The sequence below is a fragment of the Nicotiana tabacum genome, chromosome 6 (assembly GCF_000715075.1).
Source record: "Nicotiana tabacum cultivar K326 chromosome 6, ASM71507v2, whole genome shotgun sequence".
Classification (NCBI taxonomy): Eukaryota; Viridiplantae; Streptophyta; class Magnoliopsida; order Solanales; family Solanaceae; genus Nicotiana; species Nicotiana tabacum.
Window position 1 is genome coordinate 28,343,296 of NC_134085.1, and position 23,579 is coordinate 28,366,874.

The following is a 23,579-nucleotide window of genomic DNA, read 5'->3' on the forward strand; positions in this document are numbered from 1 at the left end:
CAATCCCCATAAGATTCGACCGCTTTTAATAAATAAAAGAAAATGTAAATAAAATAAAACGTAGGGTTTCGCAAAATACTTTAAAGAGACGAAGGAGCAAACCGGGATGACGCATGTTGTTTGAAGCAAAGCATGTAGAAACGGTTAGCTGCCTAGGTGCATTGCATCCTCTATGTGTTATGATCAAATCTGTTAAGCTCTAACACTAACAAAGTTTGTTGTTGTCTGATATCAGACAGTTAGTTGTTAAAGAATTCTGGCAACACATTCATACCAAACCAGATCCAAAGGACCGGTAGCAACAAGCATGACTACTTCGGAGAATAGCAATGAGGAAGAAAGGCCGATGAGCCAGTTGTTAAAAGAAGCGATGGAAAAGATTGAAAGGATGGGACTAGAAATGAATGCAATGCAACTAGCCCTAGCCAAAACACAAAAGAGTCCTGAAACACTGGGACACATGACGGAGTACCCTCACTCTGGCCCTTCCACAAGCCGCCCAAATCCCCTCTATCATCAAGAAAGAAGCCCTCATGATTCCCAAGCTCCACCACCCCATCAACCTCTCCCAACACCCAATATTCCCATTTTTGTGGGACCTGCATCAGCCCCTTTGCAGCGAACGACCATTGAGCCATTGTTTCAGGCTCACGATACCCAATACTATCCCCCTGAGCCTACATTCCATGCACCCGAACCACAGGCTTACAATCCACATTTGGAAGTACCGGCAGAGGTTGAGAAGCCGGTTAAGGCCCCTGAACAGGATGAAGTGTTGAGAAAGTTCAAAAGCCTGGAGCAATCCTTCAGGAACTTGCACGGGCTGGGCAATCAAGTCAGCGTGGCATACAAAGATCTGTGCCCTTTCCCGGATGTCCAACTCCCGGCTGGGTTCAAGATGCCCAAGTTTGATTTATATGAAGGGCACGGTGATCCCATGGCACATTTGCGGGGATTCTGTAGTAAAATGAGAGGGGCAGGAGGCAAGGATGAGCTCTTGATAGCTTATTTCGGCCAAAGTCTGAGCGGATCCGCACTGGAATGGTATACTAGGCAGGATTTCAGCAGGTGGTACACGTGGGATGACCTGGCGCAGGCTTTTGCAGGTCATTTCCAGTACAATCTGGAGATAGTCCCTGACCGTCTCACGTTATTGAGAACTGGGAAGAAACCCGGGGAAAATTTTCACGAGTTCGGGTTCCGCTGGAGAGAACAAGCAGCTAGAGTCGATCCTCCCATGAGAGAGGGAGAGATGGTGGACTATTTTTTGCAGACATTGGATCCAACCTACTTTGGTCACTTGGTGACAACGGTTGGAAAATCTTTCAACGAGGTGGTCAAAATAGGGGTCATGATAGAAGAGGGTTTGAGGTCGGACAAGATCTTGAACTATTCGGCACTCAAGGCCACAACCCAGGCTATTCAAAGCGGCACGGGAGGTGCGCTGAGAAGAAAGAAAGAAGAGGTTGCCACAATCGAGGCAGGCAGTTGGTCCAGGGCTGGAAGGCCGCACTACAACCAACCCAGGCCTCACAGGTCAAACTACCCATACAACCCACCACAAAATTTCTATCCTCCTCGAGAACCACATTGTTCCGTACACCAAGCCCAGGTATATACTCAGCCTCCGATTCGCCCACAATGGCGTGCACCGGCTCCCCAGAACATATATGCACCACCACAAAACACCTACCCTCCACCCAAGACATATAGAAACCCTTCAGGGGCAGGCTTCCGGGGAAATCCAGATGCCAAATCCCCCGCCTCAGAATTTGGATCGTTCAATCAGTTGTGAATACTGTTCAGGGATGCTCGGGCACGATACCGAGAAGTGCTGGAAGTTAAGGCATGCCATACAGGATCTTATTGACACCAATAAGATCGAGGTCCAAACACCGGAGGCTCCTAACATCAACCAAAACCCACTGCCAGCGCACCACGAAACTCACATGATTGAGTTGGTGTGTGAGGGAGGAGAATTAAGAAAACCCTCACAAACAGTGATGATGATCCAAGCCGCCCCGAAAGAAGTCTTAACTAGTGGAGGAACGAGTGTACAATCGCAGGGAGAAGGCGTCAAGCCGGTAGTGATATTGGGGAAGAGCCCGTCCATCATAGCAAGCAAACCCGAGCCAAGCAAGTTGGTAATACCAGGGATCCTGCCCACACCGGCAGTCGTGTTGAAAGGGGTATGTAGAGAACGGGTGACCATAAAGCCTGTGGTCCAACTGCCGATGATTGACAGCAGGGCGGTGCCTTGGAAATATGAAAAGGCAGTGGTGACGTACCAAGGAAAACAGGTGGAAGAAGTCAGTTGTGAAGCGCAAGGGCTGACTCGATCAGGTCGATGTTTTGCTCCGGTGGAGCTAAGAAAAACCAACCCAGTGGCAACCAAGAAGCCAGTGTCCGAAGAAGAGGCTGAAGAATTCCTGAGGAAGATGAAAGTACATGACTATTCTGTGGTCGAACAGCTGAGAAAAACACCGGCCCAGATCTCACTGTTGTCGTTGCTGATCCATTCTGAGGAGCATCGTCGGGCCCTGTTGAAGATATTAAACGAGGCTCATGTACCCAGTGAGATTTCTGTAAACCACCTGGAAACCATTGCCAGCAAGATCTTCGAGGTGAACAGGGTAACATTCTCAGATGATGACCTGCCGGTGGAAGGTACAGAGCATAACAAAGCTCTATACCTAGCTGTCAAATGTGAAGACTCGGTGGTAACTCGAGTATTGGTGGATAACGGCTCAAGCGCCAATATTTGTCCATTATCCACCCTGGACCAGTTAAAGATCGACCGTGGAAGAATCCGGGAGAATAGCATCTGTGTCCGGGGGTTTGACGGAAACGGAACAGCCACTGTGGGGGATGTTGTACTTGAACTGACCATTGGGCCGGTCCTGTTTACCATGGAATTCCAGGTGTTAGATGCCACAGTTTCTTACAATCTGCTGTTAGGACGACCCTGGATTCATGCAGCCAAAGCGGTGCCTTCCACCCTACATCAGACGGTGAAGTTCGAGTAGGAAAGACAAGAGGTCGTGTTACACGGCGAGGATACAACATGCACCATGGGCGGAACCATTGTACCTTTCATAGAGACCGCTGATGACAAAGGTCCTGGGTTCTACCAGATTCTCGATACAGGGTCGACCAACAAAATTTCTGAAGGAGAAATCATCCCGCACCCTAGGGTAGCTGCCGCAACAGTCATGATGGTCTCGGAAATGTTGGGTAATGGATTTGTACCGGGAAAAGGCCTGGGAGTCGAGCTTCAAGGGATAGTCCAACCTGTCTCCCTTCCTAAAAATCTGGAAACTTTCGGATTGGGGTTCAAACCAACCGCAGCAGACAGGAAGCAAGCGCGAAAAATGAAGAAGAGGGTCTGGTTTCTGCCTAAACCAGTGCCACGCCTCTCAAGGTCTTTTGTTAAAGCAAGTGCCAAGGGGTCAGCGATCCCAAAGATTCGAGGACCTTTGATCGGTATAAATGAAGACCTGAATCAGAGTTTTGAGAGGCTATTCGCGGATGTCAGTATGGTGGAAGCTGGAGAAGGTTCCAGCAGAGCAGAGATACAATTTGTGGGGCCTGAGGCCAAGACCAACAATTGGACGGTTACTCCTCTTCCTGTCCGAGGGGAGTCTTGGTAGTAGGCTTTGATTAATGTTTTATTTGTTTGTTTGTTTGATCGGATTATTCAAGGGTGTAATCCAAATTTTACTTTCGTTTTGTAAAAGTGTGAATCCTTTTGTCCCGCAAATTTAATAAAGTTCTTTTCTTTTGTCCCATTTTAATTTTTTGTTTTGTTCTTTTTCTTTCTGAACAGTTCTCTTTTTACTGGTTCTAATGACATGGCATGCACAGCGGATCTTCGACCTAGTCTAATAAATCAATCTGAAACCGACTCAATGATGCAAAAGATCGTTTGTGATGATGAATCTGAATGTGACGAAGGTGAAGCCTTCGAAGAAATAAACAGAGAACTGTGCCAATTTGAAGAGAAACCCAAGCCTAACCTAAATGACACCGAGGCTGTGAATTTAGGAGACGCTGATAACGTCCAAGATACCAAAATTAGCATCCACATTGAGCCGAATGTCAGAGCAGAATTGATCAAAACTCTCAGGGAATTCAAAGATGTTTTTGCATGGTCATATGATGATATGCCTGGATTAAGCACCAATTTAGTGGTTCACAAATTACCCACTGACCCGGCATACCCTCCGGTCAAGCAAAAACTAAGAAAATTTAAAACAGAAATGAGTGTAAAGATCAAAGAAGAAGTGATCAAGCAGTTGCAATCGAAGGTCATTCGGGTCACTCGATATCCCGAGTGGTTGGCCAATGTGGTACCGGTCCCAAAGAAGGATGGAAAAATCAAGGTATGCGTTGATTACCGCAACCTCAACAAAGCAAGTCCCAAGGACAATTTCCCGCTACCCAACATTCATATCCTGATCGATAACTGCGCTGGGCGCGAGATCGGATCCTTTGTGGATTGCTATGCGGGTTATCATCAGATCCTAATGGACGAGGAGGATGCTGAGAAGACAACGTTTATTACGCCATGGGGGACCTACTGCTATCGGGTAATGCCATTCGGGTTAAAGAACGCCGGGGCGACGTACATGCGAGCAATGACTGCTGTGTTTCATGACATGATACACAAGGAAATCGAGGTGTACGTCGATGATGTGATCATCAAATCTTGGCGTCAGGAGGACCATGTAGCAGACCTAAGGAGATTTTTCCAAAGACTCCGGAGGTATGATCAAGCTTAACCCGGCCAAATGCGCATTCGGGGTTCCATCAGGAAAGTTGCTAGGATTCATCGTCAGTCGACGGGGGATTGAGTTAGACCCATCCAAAATTGAATCCATCCGAGATTTGCCACCGCCAAGGAACAAAACAGAGGTAATAAGTTTGCTGGGTAGACTCAATTACATCAGCAGGTTCATCGCTCAACTCACAGCAACTTGTGAGCCCATATTTCGGCTGCTGAAAAAGGATGCTGCGGTAGGTTGGATGGCCGAGTGTCAGGAGGCTTTCGACCAAATCAAAGGGTATCTGTCTAATCCACCCGTATTGGTCCCGCCTAAGCCCGGGAAACCCCTAATCCTTTACCTGACGGTCTTGGAAAATTCATTTGGTTGTGTACTGGGGCAACATGATGACACAGGAAGGAAGGAGCAGGCCATCTACTATCTTAACAAGAAATTCACAGTGCATGAGGTCAAGTACACTCAACTCGAGAAAACATGCTGCGCCCTAACTTGGGTGGCTCAGAAGTTGAAGCACTACCTGTCTTCATATACTACTTATCTCATATCCCGCTTGGACCCACTGAAGTATATCTTTCAGAAACCTATGCCCATGGGAAGGTTGGCAAAGTGGCAAATTCTGCTCACAGAATTTGATATCATCTACGTAACGAGGACGGCCATGAAAGCCCAAGCACTGGCAGACCATTTGGCGGAGAATCCCGTTGATAAAAAATACAAGCCCTTAAGAACGTATTTTCCTGACGAAGAGGTGATGCATACGAATGATTTGGAATTATCTGAGGAACCAGGTTGGAAGCTTTTCTTCGATGGAGCTGCAAACGCAAAAGGGCTTGGAATAGGAGCAGTACTCATTTCTGAAACAGGACGGCATTATCCTGTTACGGCTCAACTACGCTTCTATTGCACCAACAATATGGCCGAGTATGAGGCTTGCATTCTGGGTCTGCGCCTGGCTGCTGACATGGATGTCCAAGACGTCTTGGTCTTGGGAGACTCGGACCTCTTGATACATCAAATTCAGGGAGAATGGGAAACACGAGATCTAAAACTCGTACCATACCGACAATGCTTGCATGATCTGAGCAAGCAATTTCGATCGGTAAAGTTCAAACACATCCCGAGAGTTCACAATAAGGTTGCGGATGCCTTAGCCACCTTAGCATCAATGCTGCACCACCCTGACAAAATGTATGTTGATCCTCTACACATCCAGGTCTGTGATCAGCACGCCTACTGCAATGCCATAGAAGAAGAAGCAGATGGCGAACCCTGGTTTCATGATATCAAGGAATACCTCAGGATGGGGATATATCCAGAACATGCCTCTGGAGACCAAAAAAGAGCCCTTCGGCGTTTGTCGAATGGTTTCTTCCTCAGTGGGGGAATATTGTACAAAAGAACCCCGGATTTGGGATTGTTGAGATGCATAGATGCCGGGCAGGCAACGTCGGTTATGGCAGAAGTACATGCTGGAGTTTGTGGACCACACATGAGCGGGTATGTGTTGGCAAGAAAGATCCTTCGAACAGGGTGTTATTGGCTCACCATGGAACACGACTGTATCACTTTCGTGAGGAAATGCCATCAGTGCCAGATACATGGAGATTTGATTCATTCTCCGCCAACAGAGTTACATACGATGTCAGCACCCTGGCCGTTTGTAGCATGGGGCATGGATGTCATTGGGCCCATCGAGCCAGCAGCGTCCAACGGTCATAGGTTCATCCTAGTGACCATTGATTACTTCACCAAATGGGTTGAGGCTAAAACCTTCAAATCAGTAACCAAGAAGGCAGTGGTGGACTTTGTTCACTCCCAAATCATCTGCAGATTTGGGATCCCAAAAGTGATCATCACGGATAACGGTGCGAATCTTAATAGCAGCCTGATGAGAGAGGTATGCCAACAATTCAAGATTATACACCGCAATTCCACCCCATATCGTCCCAAGGCGAATGGAGCAGTCAAAGCAGCCAGCAAGAATATCAAGAAGATACTGTGGAAGATGGTGGAAGGATCCAGACAATGGCACGAGAAATTACCCTTTGCTTTGTTGGGTTACCGCACTACCGTCCGGACTTCCATAGGCACAACTCCTTATTTGTTGGTGTATGGAACTGAGGCCGTGATACCAGCGGAGGTCGAAATTCCGTCCCTCCGAATTGCCGCTGAAGCCGGGATTGATGACGATGAATGGGTCAAAGCTCGATTGGAACAGTTGAGCCTGATAGATGAGAAATGATTGGCGGTAGTATGCATGGTCAGCTGTACCAGAAGAGAATGGCAAGAGCGTATAATAAGAAGGTGCGCCCCAGGAAGTTTGAAGTAGGGCAGTTGGTATTAAAGAAGATCCTCCCACATCAGGTCGAGGCAAAAGGCAAATTCGCCCCAAATTGGCAAGGGCCTTATATCGTGACCAGAGTATTGTCCAACGGTGCTTTGTGTTTGACAGATGTCGAGGGTAGATGTGTCGACATGGCTATCAATTCAGATGCAGTCAAGAGATATTATGCATAATTTCTTTAGTTATGGCAATTTTTGGTTTATTTGTTTGTATTTGGCATTTGTTGGATAATGAGATGACGGAGGCAATTCTTTCTTCTATCCAAACACTTTTAACCCTTGCTTCCCCCTTTGAGCCTAAGTAATTCTTTCATACCCCTCTTTTGGAATCACTAATGGAAAAGACATGGAAAAAAAAAAGAGAAAAAGAAAAGAGAAAGAAAATGAAAAGAAGGAAAAGAAAAAAAGAGGGAACTACGTTTGACCTGATTCCTCAAAGAGGATACGTAGGCGCCTCACGGCTCGGTCACAGTATGCATCATAGTAAATGTAGAATGCATAATAGTGTGCATAATAGGCACAGCGTGCGTAACGCACATAACACAACATAAGTGTAAAAAATAAATTCCCCAAGTAAGAAAACTGGGGCAGAGGTTATGTTTTAAGTTCCAACAAAGATTTGATTCCAAATGTTGTAGCGCATCACCCATCAAATTATTTTCATTTTTCATAATCTTTCTTTAACTCCGCACCAAAACAAACATCAACGTCCAAAAGACCTCCCGATCAATGTTCAAGAGATGTCGAGTCAGGCAAATAAGACCGAGAATAATACACCAATCCCCAGCAAAGAAGAGGATCGTAAGACTGGGAATGAATTGATAGTCAAAGGAATCTCCAGAAGAGAGGGTCGTATCTACAACGCCCCGATTCCTCGAAAGAAATAAAATGAGAGAGTCTCATCGGTGAAAACCTTCGCAGGCACCGAGAGGCGATGTAAGATGAGGGATATGAAATGAGAGAGTCTTATTGGTGAAAACCTTCACAGGCACCATAAGGCGCCGGGAGATGAGAGAAAAGAGAGAGTCTCATTAGTGAAAACCCCTCGAAGGGCACTATGAGGCGACAAGACGAATCAACAAAAGCTACCACATTCGCAACAGCATGGACAGTCATTTATCATCCCCAGCAAGTCAGACCATCCGGCAAATCGATTGATACAAATAGACTGGGTCGGGAATCTATGGTGCACGTCATGATCACGGGGACCAGTCATGTCCTCCAGATAAGTTCTTTTGATTGTCTCCTCCCACAAAAAATATTGGTTCAGAAAGATTTTCTCCTTTCCATATCTTTTATTTCTTTCCCTAAAATGTGTCTTGAAAGGATTTTTCAAAGCTTACTACCAGAAACCGAAGGGGAATTCATCCAATGCAGGATAATACAAACAGTCTTAAAGGCCGGTCCCGGGCAATGCAGTGATTGTGCCCGGAAATTTTGGAAGAAGTAAGCTCCAAAAAGGGAGTGGTTTCGGGAGTTAGAAGCAGACTCCCACATCATGTGTTTAAAGAGAAAGCAGAAAAGGGGATAAATTGAAAACCAATCCCCAGCATGCTAGAGACCCCCAACGGGCAACTTTGCCCGCCAACCAATTATGGGGACAAAGAGCAAGAAAAGAGGAAGAGAGAAAAATTGCTCGCCAGAAAGGCACCCTCTACCACCACAATTAAAACTGACTAAATCCTTTTGTCTGTTGCAGGAGAACAAAAGAATTGATGATGGCAGCAAGATGCAACGCCAGGGAAGTCACCAAAAACCGGGGCAGAAAATTTTCTGCCAATTGTCGAAATTTTCTCGGAAGAACGGGGAAGCAATTTTAATACATTTAAGTTCTAGGTCGCCCACCAGTATAATGCGGGAATACATTTAAGTTCTAGGTCGCCCACCAGTATAATGCGGCAATACATTTAAGTTCTAGGTCGCCCACCAGTATAATGCGGGAATACATTTCAGTTCTAGGTCGCCCACCAGTATAATGCGGGAATACATTTCAGTTCTAGGTCGCCCACCAGTATAATGCGGGAATACATTTTAAGTTCTAGGTCGCCCACCAGTATAATGCGGGAATACATTTTAAGTTCTAGGTCGCCCACCAGTATAATGCGGGAATACATTTTAAGTTCTAGGTTGCCCACCAGTATAATGCGGGAATACATTTAAGTTCTAGGTCGCCCACCAGTATAATGCGGGAATACATTTTAAGTTCTAGGTCGCCCACCAGTATAATGCGGGAATACATTTAAGTTCTAGGTCGCCCACCAGTATAATGCGGGAATACATTTTAAGTTCTAGGTCGCCCACCAGTATAATGCGGGAATACATTTCAGTTCTAGGTCGCCCACCAGTATAATGCGGGAATACATTTTAAGTTCTAGGTCGCCCACCAGTATAATGCGGGAATACATTTAAGTTCTAGGTCGCCCACCAGTATAATGCGGGAATACTTTTAAGTTCTAGGTCGCCCACCAGTATAATGCGGGAATACTTTTAAGTTCTAGGTCGCCCACCAGTATAATGCGGGAATACATTTTAAGTTCTAGGTCGCCCACCAGTATAATGCGGGAATACATTTAAGTTCTAGGTCGCCCACCAGTATAATGCGGGAATACATTTCAGTTCTAGGTCGCCCACCAGTATAATGCGGGAATACATTTTAAGTTCTAGGTCGCCCACCAGTATAATGCGGGAATACATTTTCAGTTCTAGGTCGCCCACCAGTATAATGCGGGAATACATTTTAAGTTCTAGGTCGCCCATCAGTATAATGCGGGAATACATTTAAGTTCTAGGTCGCCCACCAGTATAATGCGGGAATACTTTTAAGTTCTAGGTCGCCCACCAGTATAATGCGGGAATACTTTTAAGTTCTAGGTTGCCCACCAGTATAATGCGGGAATACATTTAAATTCTAGGTCGCCCACCAGTATAATGCGGGAATACTTCTAGCTCTAGATTTTGGAATCAGTCACCCCACCTGAAGACGGAAGGGTACAACAGAGATCCCCAAACGGGAAACAATAAAATTCCCAGCACCAAGAAGCAGACAACTGCAGAGGCAAGCGCGCAATTCAAAAGGAAAAAGGAACGCGCCTCAAAAGAAGCAGTTTGGGAACGTTATAGCATGCCCAGCATAACAATTTTGTTGAAAAGCCATACCACCAGAGAAAACAATTGAAAGGCTTGAAGAAGAGGGCATGTTCCCAGCGGACCAAGCGAAGTGATGAAAACTGGCATTCAAACGTCAGCGAAGGACCAACGTCATCTCCCAAAGTCACAAGATAAAGGCATCAGAGGAAAGCGTTAGCCGACAAGAAAGCAAGGCAACCAGAACAAGTTGAAGATGGACAAGATTTCATGATCCTCAGTCTAGCTTAGCTTCTTGTTTTTCCTTTTTAAAGCAATGTAACAGGGAGATCGATTGAGCAGTAACATCCTACAGCAGCATAGAACAACGCACAACAGCAGCAAGCACTACAGTCACACGGTAGTCCCAGCTACCAAAATTTCCCTAACTACATTGACCTGATTCCTGTTCAGCCCAGGATATGTAGGAAACCTCTGAAGCAAAGGTTCGGTCAAATCTTTTTCAAAAAATGCTTCACACGGAGTATTCGGACGGGCAAAAATCGCTCGCTTTATCTTTGCGCGAAAACCCTTCGTGTCTTCATGCAAAGAGGGGCAGCTGTAAGCACGCGATTTTTGCTTTACGAGCAATCGCTCCAAAAGAAAATAAAAATAGTGACAAATGGTTTCGCTGTACAATTGTTCGAGTTTTCGTGACATGTGTTGTTAGTCATTTGTGGATCTGTCCATTTTTGCATTTAATCATTAGCAGACAAAATACAAAATATGTATGTCAGGATGATTAAAACATAATTCGGTCAGTAAAAGAAAATTCAAAAAATATATATATATGTGTCCATCGTTCGTTCTAGGCTTTTAGCTAACTTACTTAAATATTTTTGTGATAATTGTGTTAAAATGTTGCATGGTTGCTTAGTTTTAATTTCATTATTTTATTATTTGTTATTTTTATTTTTGTTTTAAAAGAAAAATGAAATTAGAAAACAAAAAGTGAAGGAAATCGGTTTGGGCCAAAAGAAATTAAACAAAAAATAACAGGCCCAACCAGCACTCAGACCCAGTCCAAATCCGGCTGCCCAGGCATCTCCTGAAACGACGCCGTTTCAGGCAAATCAATCTGAGCCGTCCGTCCAGGCCAATCCGACGGCTCAGAACCCCTTTCAGCAACCCGTGTTCAAACCCGACCCAATAACCAATCCGACCCAACCCCTCACTTAAACCAAACGACCCCGTTTAACTACCAAACGACCCCGTCTCATTTCTCACCCTCAGATCCAAGCCGTTGAGATCATATGATCTAACGGCTCAGATCCAATCAGCCTCCCCATATATAAGCCTCCTATCATACCCCGCACCCCCTATACCAACCCCACCCTTCATCGTCCCCAAACTCAAACCTGAAACCCCCGAACCCTAGCAGCCGCCCTAGTCTCCTTCGCCATTAAAGCCGGCGGCACGAACGCCGGTGGCCACCTCCTGAACACCCTAGGACCACCTCACTGTCCTGAACATGGATCTACTATCCATTTGCCTCGAATCACTCTCGTTCGTCTCGAATCTTCATTTGAAGATTTGAGTCGAACCCGGAACTATGCCAAACCACCCCATCCTCATACCAGACACTCCCCTGACCTTCCTCGTGACCAAACCAAGCTTGGTTTGGTCCGAATCTACCCACAACTCCTAAAAGTCCAGATCTGAAAATCCAGAACTTGAAACACATGCACCTGGGGAATCCGGCCGGTCTTGACAAGGGTTTGAGGTCTAATAGACCTTAATCAAGGTGTTCTCATGTGAGAACACCCTGATTAAAGTTTGTTCGGCCTCAAGAGTTCGAAGTTGAGTCTGATTTGGGTCCATTTTGATTTCAAACTTTGTCGGTAAGTTTTTCTTTCCCTTTTCGTTTATATTAACTGCTGATTAAGTCATTAGCATGCTTTGTGGTAATTGTTTGTTATTTTCTGATAGTTTCTTAATTTCTTTCATCTCTGTAAAGACCTTTTATTTGGTCGATTGTTTTCTGTGTATGATTTAAATGTGTCCTATGATAAGCATGTCCGATTAGTATGGTCGTCGCATGAATAAACTTATATAGGTTCCTAGTGACTGACCAAGTTGTCCGAAGCCCTTTAGGTCCCTGTATGTGTTGTTTATTTGAACGACTGATTATTACCTGTTATAATTAGTATAGTCGACTCGATAAATGTCGTCGATTAGTTTTCTATAACTAATAAATCGAATGAGCTAATAATGTCGCATGACTAATTGAACTTTGCCACTGACTGAATGCCCCAGCATTGTTTGAAATGGTTTGTTTGCATTGTAAAACTGACTAAAAAGGTTCAGTCCAGGCAGTCTTGAATTTGAACTTTCATCAGTTCAAAAATGCCCTGATGCTGCAATAGGCAGGGGCAGTAATAATCAAGGTTGACAGGGGTAGTCTGGGGTTTGAAAAGAACAAAAATGATTAGTTTAAATGAGCTGACAAGTAGGGTACTAATTTGGGATTAAACTAATACCAATGGGGAACAAGACACAAGAGTATGGGGTTTAAAATGAATAATAAAATGATGCCCATAACTCTTGATTAAACAAAAGCCAAGCATGGGGAACAAAGGGGCTGGCACCAAAGATGCTTAGGCATGGGCTTAAAGGGTATGGACATTCTGCCAATTGGCAGGGCAGGCAGCTTAACTGCACTTGGTCATTTTGGCTTATAAATAGGCCATTCGAAAACTAAAATGGGGTTGGACTTTTAGTCTTCAGAAAAAGGAAGAATTTTGAGTCTTGAGGCTGGAATCTTTAAGTCTTAAGAAAGGTTTGTGAGTTAAAAGAAAAGACTGAAAACATAAGAGAGTTCCAGTAAGACATTGCAACCAAACACTGTTTGAAAGTTGTATAAGAGTGCATTTTGGTCAAGTTGTCTTGGCCAAGTTCTGTTGTTTACATTGACTGAGCTGTTTCTGGTTGTTGAATTGGTAGTGTTGCTGTATTGAATACTCTGTTGTTGCTTCATCATTCTTTTCTGGGTTCACTGGTTTGGTACTCGACTATTTGCTGGTCCTCTTTGGTTCTGGGAAACATTGTTGTTTGTCTGTGGCTGTGGAAAACACTTGGTTGGTTGTTGCTGTGTTGTTGCTGTGTGTCTGTTGCTGCTGTATTCGTTGCATACTACTCAACTGATCACTCTCCTTCTTCCTTTCCTTTCCTTACCAGGTACACAATTGATACCACCAATGTAACTGAGAGTTTGAGCATGAATGCAAAAGAGAGGACCTGCAGATTGTTTTTATATATACATGAACTGTTACATTAAATGTCATGAAATAGTTACATTTTCGTTTGGATAATAGAAGTAGCCTACATGCTCAGTATATCAATGTAGGTTAATGAATGATAGTCACGTATGTATACTGTTAGGTGAAAAACATTCCCAGTGTAATAAGTTGTATTTTAGACTTAGTTTGATGGTGTAGTATATTCTCTAATGTAGGCCAAATAGGAAAACTATCCACATGAGTTAAAGTTCTTTCCCCTTTTGCCATATTGTCACATATAAATTGATAAAGAACAAAGAATCAGTTCTAGGCCTCGACCTCATGAAGGCCGAGCCCAAATCGAAACAAATCAGTTAGGCCTGTATCGGAAAAACAGGGGCCCAAGTCTGTCCATCTCGCATGAGCTAGGTTTGGGCCCAAAATTTTCGACCAGTTGTCCATAAGTGCAGTCACGTTTTATTATTCTGTAAAAGCACTTTAAATCCTGTTATAAATAAGCTCGCAAGCATGTAATCGACTAAGGCTATTTCTGTTTTCAATTAGTAGAGATGAACACGATAAGAAACGTAATTGTTATAGGACATCCTTTCAAAAATAAAGACAAGATGAGCCTCGACAAACAAAAACGCATAAGATGCGGGGCCCTTGTTAAATGTATATCATCGAAGCATTTAGTTTCCAGGACGGGTTGTTTATCAAATATCACAACTCTCCTAAAATAACAATGCGTTAGACTCTTTAGGCGCGCCTTTAATAAATTAATTTCCTTAAACTCGGGTGCACATTTATGTGACCCAAATCCAAATCTCAACGGAGTCGAAATGTGTCTCTAGTCACGGGCGCATTGATTGTGGCGTGGTCCGAGATGCATTTCCACGACGTTGCAAATTCATTTTTAAAAATAAGAATGAGATGAGCCTCGCCAGATAAAATACAAATTGCGGGGCCCTCAGTAAATGTTTGCTTTAAAAATTATCTGGACTTCGGGATGGACCGTTTAGTCAAATTCCACGGTCTTACCCAAAATAAATACGCTAGTCGCTTTAGGCACGCCTTTAATAATTTAATTTCCTTAAACTCGGGTGCACATTGATGTGACCCAAATCCAAATCTCAACGGAGTCAAAGTGTGTCGACGACCACGGGTACATTGATTGTAACGCGGTTCGAGATACATTTTCACAACGTTGCAAGTCCTATAAAAATAACAGTGAATGATAAAAGCGGTTAAAAGATAAAATCGGCACATAAGTTCATACTTGTATAAAATCAGATAATCAAGCCAAATATAATAGTTGAGCGACCGTGCTAGAACCACGGAACTCGGGAATGCCTAACACCTTCTCCCGGGTTAACAGAATTCCTTATCTAGATTTCTGGTACGCAGACTGTAATATAGAGTCATTTCTTTTCCTCGATTCGGGATTAAAATTGGTGACTTGGGACACCCTAAATCTCCCAAGTGGCGACTCTGAAATAAATAAACCAATCCCGTCTCGATTGTCCTTTAATTGGAAAAAACTCCCTTGCGCCCCTCGGGTGCGGAAAAAGGAGGTGTGACAGGTGTTATTCAACAATAACCTAAATATGCACTCTCTCCTGAGTTATGCACACTAAATAGGCACAACTAATTGAGGATCCTGTCAATTAACTACAACAAGAACATAGTTGAATAAATAAAGAATGAAACTAGCAATTTGTATTCACATAAACAAGAAGTTCATCCCCCAATAGGTTCCATCAAAATCTTAGACAAAAGATTTAGCTACTCATAACTATGAGTAAACAAACTAAGATAAGATCCATCATAAACTAGCAATCAAAATCAAAGAAAAGAAGAAAGATGTTTTGGGTGATCTCTCACAATTGTTTTTCTTGCCAAGATACTCTAAAAATCAATACCTCTTCTCTTGGGCGGAGTCTAGTGTTTAAAAATAGGGTTTTGGGCTAAAAATCCCATGTTTTGCACTTTAGTCCCTGAAATTTCCGCCTCCTACCGCGGTTCTACTGCGGTCGCGGTCAAACCGCGGCCAAACATGGCCTCTGATTCTTCAATTGTCTGTGTCTGCACTCTGCCGCGGTTCTGCCGCGGTCGCGGTGAAACCGCAGTTTTTCATCCTGTTCCGTTTGGAATATGGAAAAACGCAAAACATGAAAGTTGTATCCCTTTGAGTTATCTTTCCAACCATATATTATTTAGCCAAAAATGGAGTTCTTATTAAAAAGTTATGTGCATTTTACTAAACAGTGCGCAATATGCCTCATCGAGTCTTCGTTTGTTCTCAACTATCAAATTTGACCCCCGAACACGATCCCGACTTAATTCCTTGAGCTTTTACTCTGACTTCAAAGCTTAAAATCACTTAAATTCATTCCATAATATCTATATAGCTCGGAATCACACCTACAAGGCATAAAACATATAATTAGTGCAAAATACTAGCGATTAAAGCGCAAACTCAACTAAAGTGCAGTAAATTAGAGTGTAATAATCAACTAAAACACGTAATTATAGCCTATCATCAACACCCCACACTTAAACCATTGCTCGTCCGCGAGTAATCAAACTACACTTTATATAGACACGACCTTTTTAAAGCAATTTTCCTAATTCATCACACCAAGAATATTTAAAATAGACTAAGCACAAAAGCGTAGCATCGTCACCTCAAGATTTGACTCACAAGTACCACGTATTATTCACAACTCACCCACTTACTCTAATATAGAGGTCACTGACATTATCTTTCCTTCATGAATCAAGTGCCCTTACACAACAAAAAAAAAGTGGTTCCACACAATAAAATTTAAGAACAATTAGGAACCCAAGATAGAAAGAATTCACTCACTCTCAGAAATAATATTCATATGTCACAAAAGATGCACCATAAGCTTGCCCGTAGTGTACTACTCCACTAATCGAGCTCATTCAATCTAGGATCAATTAGGACTTTATTTGGTTGTAATGTAGGTTACGGGACGGGTAGGATACATTTAGATATAAGAGTGACTACACCTCCCTAAGCACTTTAATATATATAATTTAACATTCAAACTCCATACTTATGTCAAACCAAACTCCACCTTCACATCAATATACATCAACTCCCACATTATTTAAGCTCAATTATATCAAGAGTCACCACTATCAAAGAATATTTTTTTTTCTTTTCCTTTTTTTTCAATTCAAGTGGCTCTTGCCTTTTCAAATCAGTGCACCTTTCTCCTTATTTCATTGGTTCCAATCAAAAGCCAAACCAACCACCTCACACTTTAACTTTTAGAAAGTTCATAAACAATTCAAGTGCTCATGAGAGGTTACAATGGTTCACAAAGATGGTTAATTCAAGCAATTGGGTAAGGCTTGTAATGTGGTTGCCAAAGAAACAGGATTACAGGCTCAAAGGGGTTAACTACGATATATAACAATTAGGCGGGTAAAATATAGATATCTGGCTCAACAAAGAAATGCCTATATCACTTCCAAGACTGAACAAACTACTATTTCGCTTTGCAAACACACAGGGCAAGTTCTAGACATCAAATGCAATGCACAGAATACAACAAACCTCACACACGCATGGCACATAACTCACTCAGGATTGGATTCATCAAGACACTCTAGTCAAAGCAGTTGAGCAAAGTTAAGATAATACAATTTAAGGTACTTCTACAAGAGTCAAAAACTGAGCCTAAGTGTCACAACCAAAGTACTCACTATTCTCAAGGCATAACAAAGTCAAGAGATATTGCTTCACTTCAAAACACAACACAATGGCTCCTACTCCCAAAAAAAAAAACTAACTATACCCGGTTCAAATAAAACCCTTGGAAAAGAACCGTGGTTTAAAGAAAAACCAAGGGGGAATTACTACACTACCTAGAAAAGAACAATAAAATAAAATAAAAAGAAGCTACATGGACTACTTCCCTCAAGAGTACTGTCCAAGTGGTCCGTCCTCAAGAAGAGTCCTGTACCTTTGTTTTTTTTTAGATCCTACTTTGACCCTCAAGAGACCCGTCGACAAGCGTCCGTCGTTGGTCCAAGTTAGTTACTCCTAATGTGAGTACAGTCAACTATACGCAACAACACATATACAATATTAGAACATGTTCCATGTCTATGTACACTACAATACAGTATCAAGGCTAGTCTCCCACCCCACACTTAAAATTGTGCATTGTCTCCAATGCACACCATACTAATAAGAGGGTAAAAGAAACTCCCTGGTAGGCTAAAGGCCGAAGCACTAGCAGCTCATGGGGTACTCAAACTTCTCCCAATCTTGGTCCTTCGTGCGGGTACCTCACACTTAGTTCCAACCAATGGTTTTTTGTTACATCCTTCCAATGACTTTGTGTTCCATGTTCCTAAAAATAAAAAATCTACACTACAAGAATAATACAATAATAAATACAAATAAAATAAAATAGGGTTGCCTCCCAACAAGCGCTTGATTTAAAGTCGCAGCACGACACAAGTAATTTTACCACTTTTCTCGCCACTTGGACGATATGAACTGTGTACCTAGCTTGGAATCAAGCTTGTGACCACGAGCGATAGGGGGTGGTAAGTTGATTATCGAGCCGAGCCTTAAATTCTTCATTTTGCACTTCTTGGCTCTCATGTGAGGAATGTCATTTTGGTTTTTTGTTTCCTCAAATTGTAAAATGTATGGTTGTTGCCTTTCCTCCTTGCAGTCCCTCACGGACTCATGTAGTTCAATTTTTATATCACTACACAATTCTAATGTTGAAAAATGCTTGGAATGTGACTTCAAACCGTCATTTTGCAATTTTTCTATTCTGACATCCTCTTCTTCCCCCGGACTAGAGTCATTCTCAACCAGATTTTTATTTACACCGGTTGATTCTAAGTCCATGTTTTTCTCGGCATCATTGATACTCATGGGGTCGGTTGGCGGAGGTTCAATTCTTGACTCTTCAAATTTTAGCTCACATTCTTCCTCATTTTCAAGAATGGTCTCCAACATGAGCATTATTTTCTCATTTTGGGCATTTGAGAGTTCTTGGTTTTGATTAAGTGCCAAGGAATTTTGGAGACTATTTTCCAAAAGCTCCTCCAAGACACTTTGTTCTGTGTGTCCCCCTTCAAGTAAGTACTCCAACATGAGCTTGAACTCTCCCTTTCGGCCATGCTCAACTTCTTCCAATTCGTTAGCCCTATCATTTTCATCAAAAACAATAGAATCATCATAGCGGGGCTTAGGGAAGGGAAGGACCAATGACCATTTTGAAAACCACACTTATCACGAATACTCCACTCATGGGTTTGAGATTGTGTGCACAATCCACCCCCGGGAAAATTTAAACAATTTTGCCATGAGTGTGGTCCTCCACAATAAAGACAAGGGTCATCACAGTATGAACAACTACCATCCCACCAATTTTTATTATATGATGCCATTTTTCAAAACTAAAAAAATAAACAAGACCCAAACAATAAAAATAGACTAAGGTAAGAAAAATTAATTACACAAATATTCACAAGTTGGGTATAGAGAAAACTGACCATACTAAGAATTTTGGTATTTCTATCAATGGTAATTGATAATTCCGTTAACTCCCCGGCAACAGCGCCAAAATTTGATCACGCCCAACTATGCCTTATAAAAAGGACAATGCGGTCGTTGCAAATATGATCCGATTTACAAGTCCGGAGTCGAATCCCACAGAGAGTTAACCTATCAATCACAATCTTTAGACCCACTAAACTCTTCAGAACCAGCTTCCCAAATGTTTGAATCACAAGTTGATGGTTTCTTTAGTAACTAAGATTGCAAGTAAATTAAACAAGTTGTAAACTAAAATGCTAAGGTTGTAAACAATGATGAGATAAAGCTAAGGTAAAGATTTCCCCTATTGATGGAATCCCTTTTGTTTATGCTTCATACAAATGTACCAACACTTCTCTATCAATCATGAACGCTCGTCTTACCATAAATTTCTCCCGAGTAATCACAGTAATATACTATTGCACTCTCCCGAGATACACTAGCTAGCTTTAATTAACACAGTTCACTTAAGATTGCACCCAAGGCTTCGTTATCCCTAATCCCGCCTTTAAACCCGCAGTTATAGATTCCTCTTATACTTTAGGAGTGGTGTTATTCAACAATAACCTAAATATGCACTCTCTCCCGAGTTATGCACACTAAATAGGCATAGCTAATTGAGGATCCTGTCAATTAACTACAATAAGAACATAGTTGAATAAATAAAGAATGAAACTAGCAATTTGTATTCACATAAACAAGAAGTTCATCCCCCAATAGGTTCCATCAAAACCTTAGACAAAAGATTTAGCTACTCATAACTATGGGTAAACAAACTAAGATAAGATCCATCATAAACTAGCAATCAAAATCAAAGAAAAGAAGAAATATGTTTTGGGTGATCTCTCACAATTGTTTTTCTTGCCAAGATACTCTAAAAATCAATACCTCCTCTCTTGGGCAGAGTCTAGTGTTTAAAAATAGGGTTTTGGGTTAAAAATCCCATGTTTTGCACTTTAGTCCCTGAAATTTCCGCCTCCTGCCGCGGTTCTACCGCATTCGCGGCCAAACATGGTCTCTGATTCTTCAATTGTCTGCGTCTGCACTCTGCCGCGGTTCTGCCGCGGTCGCGGTGAAACCGCGGGTTTTCATCCTGTTCCGTTTGGAATTTGGAAAAACGCAAAACATGAAAGTTGTATCCCTTTGAGTTATCTTTCCAACCATATATTATGCAGCCAAAATGGAGTTCTTATTAAAAAGTTATGTGCATTTTACTAGATAGTGCGCAATATGCCTCATCGAGTCTTCGTTTGTTCTCAACTATCAAATTTGACCCCCGAACACGATCCCGGCTTAATTCCTTGAGCTTTTACTCTGACTTAAAAGCTTAAAATCACTTAAATTCATTCCATAACATCTATATAGCTCGGAATCACACCTACAAGGCATAAAACATATAATTAGTGCAAAACACTAGCGATTAAAGCGCAAACTCAACTAAAGTGCAGTAAATTAGAGTGTAATAATCAACTAAAACACGTAATTATAGCCTATCATCAAAGCACTTGTACATTTGATTTCCCCCATTAATAAGTAGCTTTAGATTTCAGGCAGCTGGTGTTCCCAAGAAACTAGCACCAACCATCGGCATTGCTGTTGATCATCGCCGCAGGAATAGATCCTTGGAAGGTCTCCAAACCAATATCCAGAGGCTTAAGACTTACGAGGCTAAGCTTGTCATCCTTCCTAGGCGTGCTAAGAAAGTCAAGGTAAATTTGAAAATAATTATTCTTTGCCCTGCTAGTTCAGGATTCCTGCTTTGGTGTCTGAACACATTATGCCTAAAATTTACCTTGAACTCTCTCTTGCAGGCCGGTGATGTTGGAATATATACCACAGCGGAAGCAATAACAGAATCTTATTCACGTGTAATCTAAACAACTAGCACGTATGGAGATTTTAGGATTACCTCTTGAAGCGTAAACACAACAAATCTATGTCGTTCTCCAGTTCCTCAGTTGAAAACACACTAGCAGATTTCCACAGTCTTCTACTGTGTTACCCAAACAATAACCGAAAATAGAGAATTTTGGGTGGGCAAAATTCTAGTAGAAACCGCAGTCAGAATCATGTAAAAAACATCCAGCCCTTATATCCATATATATAGCTGCGTTTTTAGGTCAAAACCGTTTTCAAAACCTGTTAGGTTTCCTTCTCCCACTAAGGGACGGTTTCCACGTTTTCTTTCCCACTAAGTAACAGTTTCCACTATTTTCTATTATTTAGGCACAGTAGGGACCACATAATTTAATTAACAAGGCTTCCTATTATGATATTAATTTCGAAATTCTGAAACTAATTTCCATCATAATAAATTACGAATTGTTCCACTAAAAATTCGTAATTGCACTCCTTAGTTCAATTTCGAAATTCTTCCATAAAACCTTATTTAACTCCCCATGTTAAGATTCAGATACTAATCAATCAAATTAAATTACTGACTATTTAATTTATTGATTACTTCCTTTAGACTTACACTTAACTTATTTCATGTGTCGGATACAAAATCCACCGGCCGGGTTTACACATGAAAACTTATAAGCTTTCATAAAGGAGTATCATCAATCTCAAAATCGAGACATGGATTCCATCAACTAATTATTACTTCGCCAATGTATATCATTGTTATCCAATTTACCAGGCTTATTGACTCGCGAAAGAATCTCGCCTTTTAATAAATCAAAACAACAAGTGACATACACAACTAATAATAATTATATCAGGATTAAGAGTATAAGTACATTAAATGGACTAGAGAAATTATTCTATAAAGTCAGTATAAAATACTCATCTCTACTTGATCCGTTCAATACATACAAAATGTACTAGCACAAGAAGTTGGAATTAAACCATTCCCATAATCAAGATAAATTATAATCTTGTGCTACAATCATTCCGATGATTTGTCCAATTCCATTATTAGATTGTGAACATTAACTTTTATGTCTTACAAGAACCGATGATTTAATCTTCTGTGTATAAGCTAAACTCTATACACTAAATCATCTACTATGTAAGCAATGGACGCACAAACCAACACATGATCTATTTAAAATGAAACTTTATTGAATTTAAACAAGTAAATAAATAATTGTTCATAAAAAATACTATAACAATACGCATGGCTTATAGTATATTCTAACAATTTATAGGTCAATAAAGTTAACTGATTTGAAATCGAACTCTCTATCTTGACTAGGGAGCAACTAGCTGTTGACCTTGTCAAGGTCCCAGATGAGATGAAATCATTCAATGCCTATGGCAAGCTGCGTATCGAGCGTACAAATGCACGACACATTGGAGCCAGGCTGAAGAGAGCAGCTGAAGCAGAGAAGAAATAACCAATTAGAACTGTGGTGTAGCCTGTAAAGAATTATCAGTTTTCTGGTGACTGAGTGATGAAGTTTATGATACAATCATTTTCAGGAACTTAAGCTTCTCTTTATTCAAGAATTTTGTTCTTTTGATGGTTTTCCATATACCATGTGAACTATTTCTCTGTTGTGTCGGCATGCTTTGGCATTTAGCTTAGGGAGAAGTGTCAGTTTCCAAATTCTGATGGCTACTTAGAATTCTTTAACATGACCGACTGATCAGATGATGGGGTTAAATATTTTCTGGTGCTAGTTGGGTGGCACGAGGTAGCAGTTGCAATCAATCTGTAGCCAGTGAAGTTATCAATCAGGCATACCTTTGTAAGAATTATAGTTCTTTTAATTTGGAATGTCGGAATGTTTGTGCAGACATCGAAATGTTAAGGGATTAAAGAAACTACAGGACTCTTTAAATCCTAGGAGTCTATTAGGGTTTATTGGAGGTTACTCTACCCTAAAGCCTAACTCACACATATATAAAGGGATACATATTCCCTTGAAGAGATATCTCGAAAATCCCATAAACTCTTGGGATATTCACAAAAACATCAAAATACGGCCAGATACTTCTTGACCATCAAATTGTAGCGATTCCCGAACGAGAAAAGCCATAAAAATGAACTAAGAAAGCAATGAAAAGAAAATAGAGAAAACAAGAAGATAAAATTTGATTTTTCATTCAACATCGCTGGAAATGGACGAGTGCAAAGGAATATAAAGAAAGCAGAAATAACTTCCTAACAAACCAGACACGTGGACGCTAATTACGCTTCTACCTTCAGGGACTTAACAGCAAATAACTAAGGACTCAATTTGACAATAAGTAAACTAATGATCTAAGAATTGTAATTAATTAGACCTCAAAGACTAAACCTCTAAAGACCAGTATTTATCTTCAAAACCACAATAAGTCTCCACTGTTACATTCCATCCCTCTTTAAAACAAACCTTGTCCTCAAGGTTTGGATACTGCAAATTGCAACAGAATAGTCTTGTAAAGTCGTAATCATGGCTGACTTGCAAATAGAGAAAAAATCAGTGTGTACTTATTTGTAGCAGAAGTGACCTTCTTATGCCCACTTCCTTGCATTTTGTTACTCAAAATATCATTGGCAATCAATTGCACATGTAAAATCTGATA

At 41.6% G+C, this 23,579-nt stretch overlaps 1 pseudogene; it reads left to right on the forward strand.

Annotated features, from left to right (window-relative positions):
* The window catches only part of LOC107767276 (large ribosomal subunit protein eL13y-like), a 31,973-nt pseudogene extending 9,568 nt beyond the window's left edge, over nucleotides 1-22,405 (forward strand).
* The last annotated feature ends 1,174 nt before the right edge of the window (nucleotides 22,406-23,579 follow it).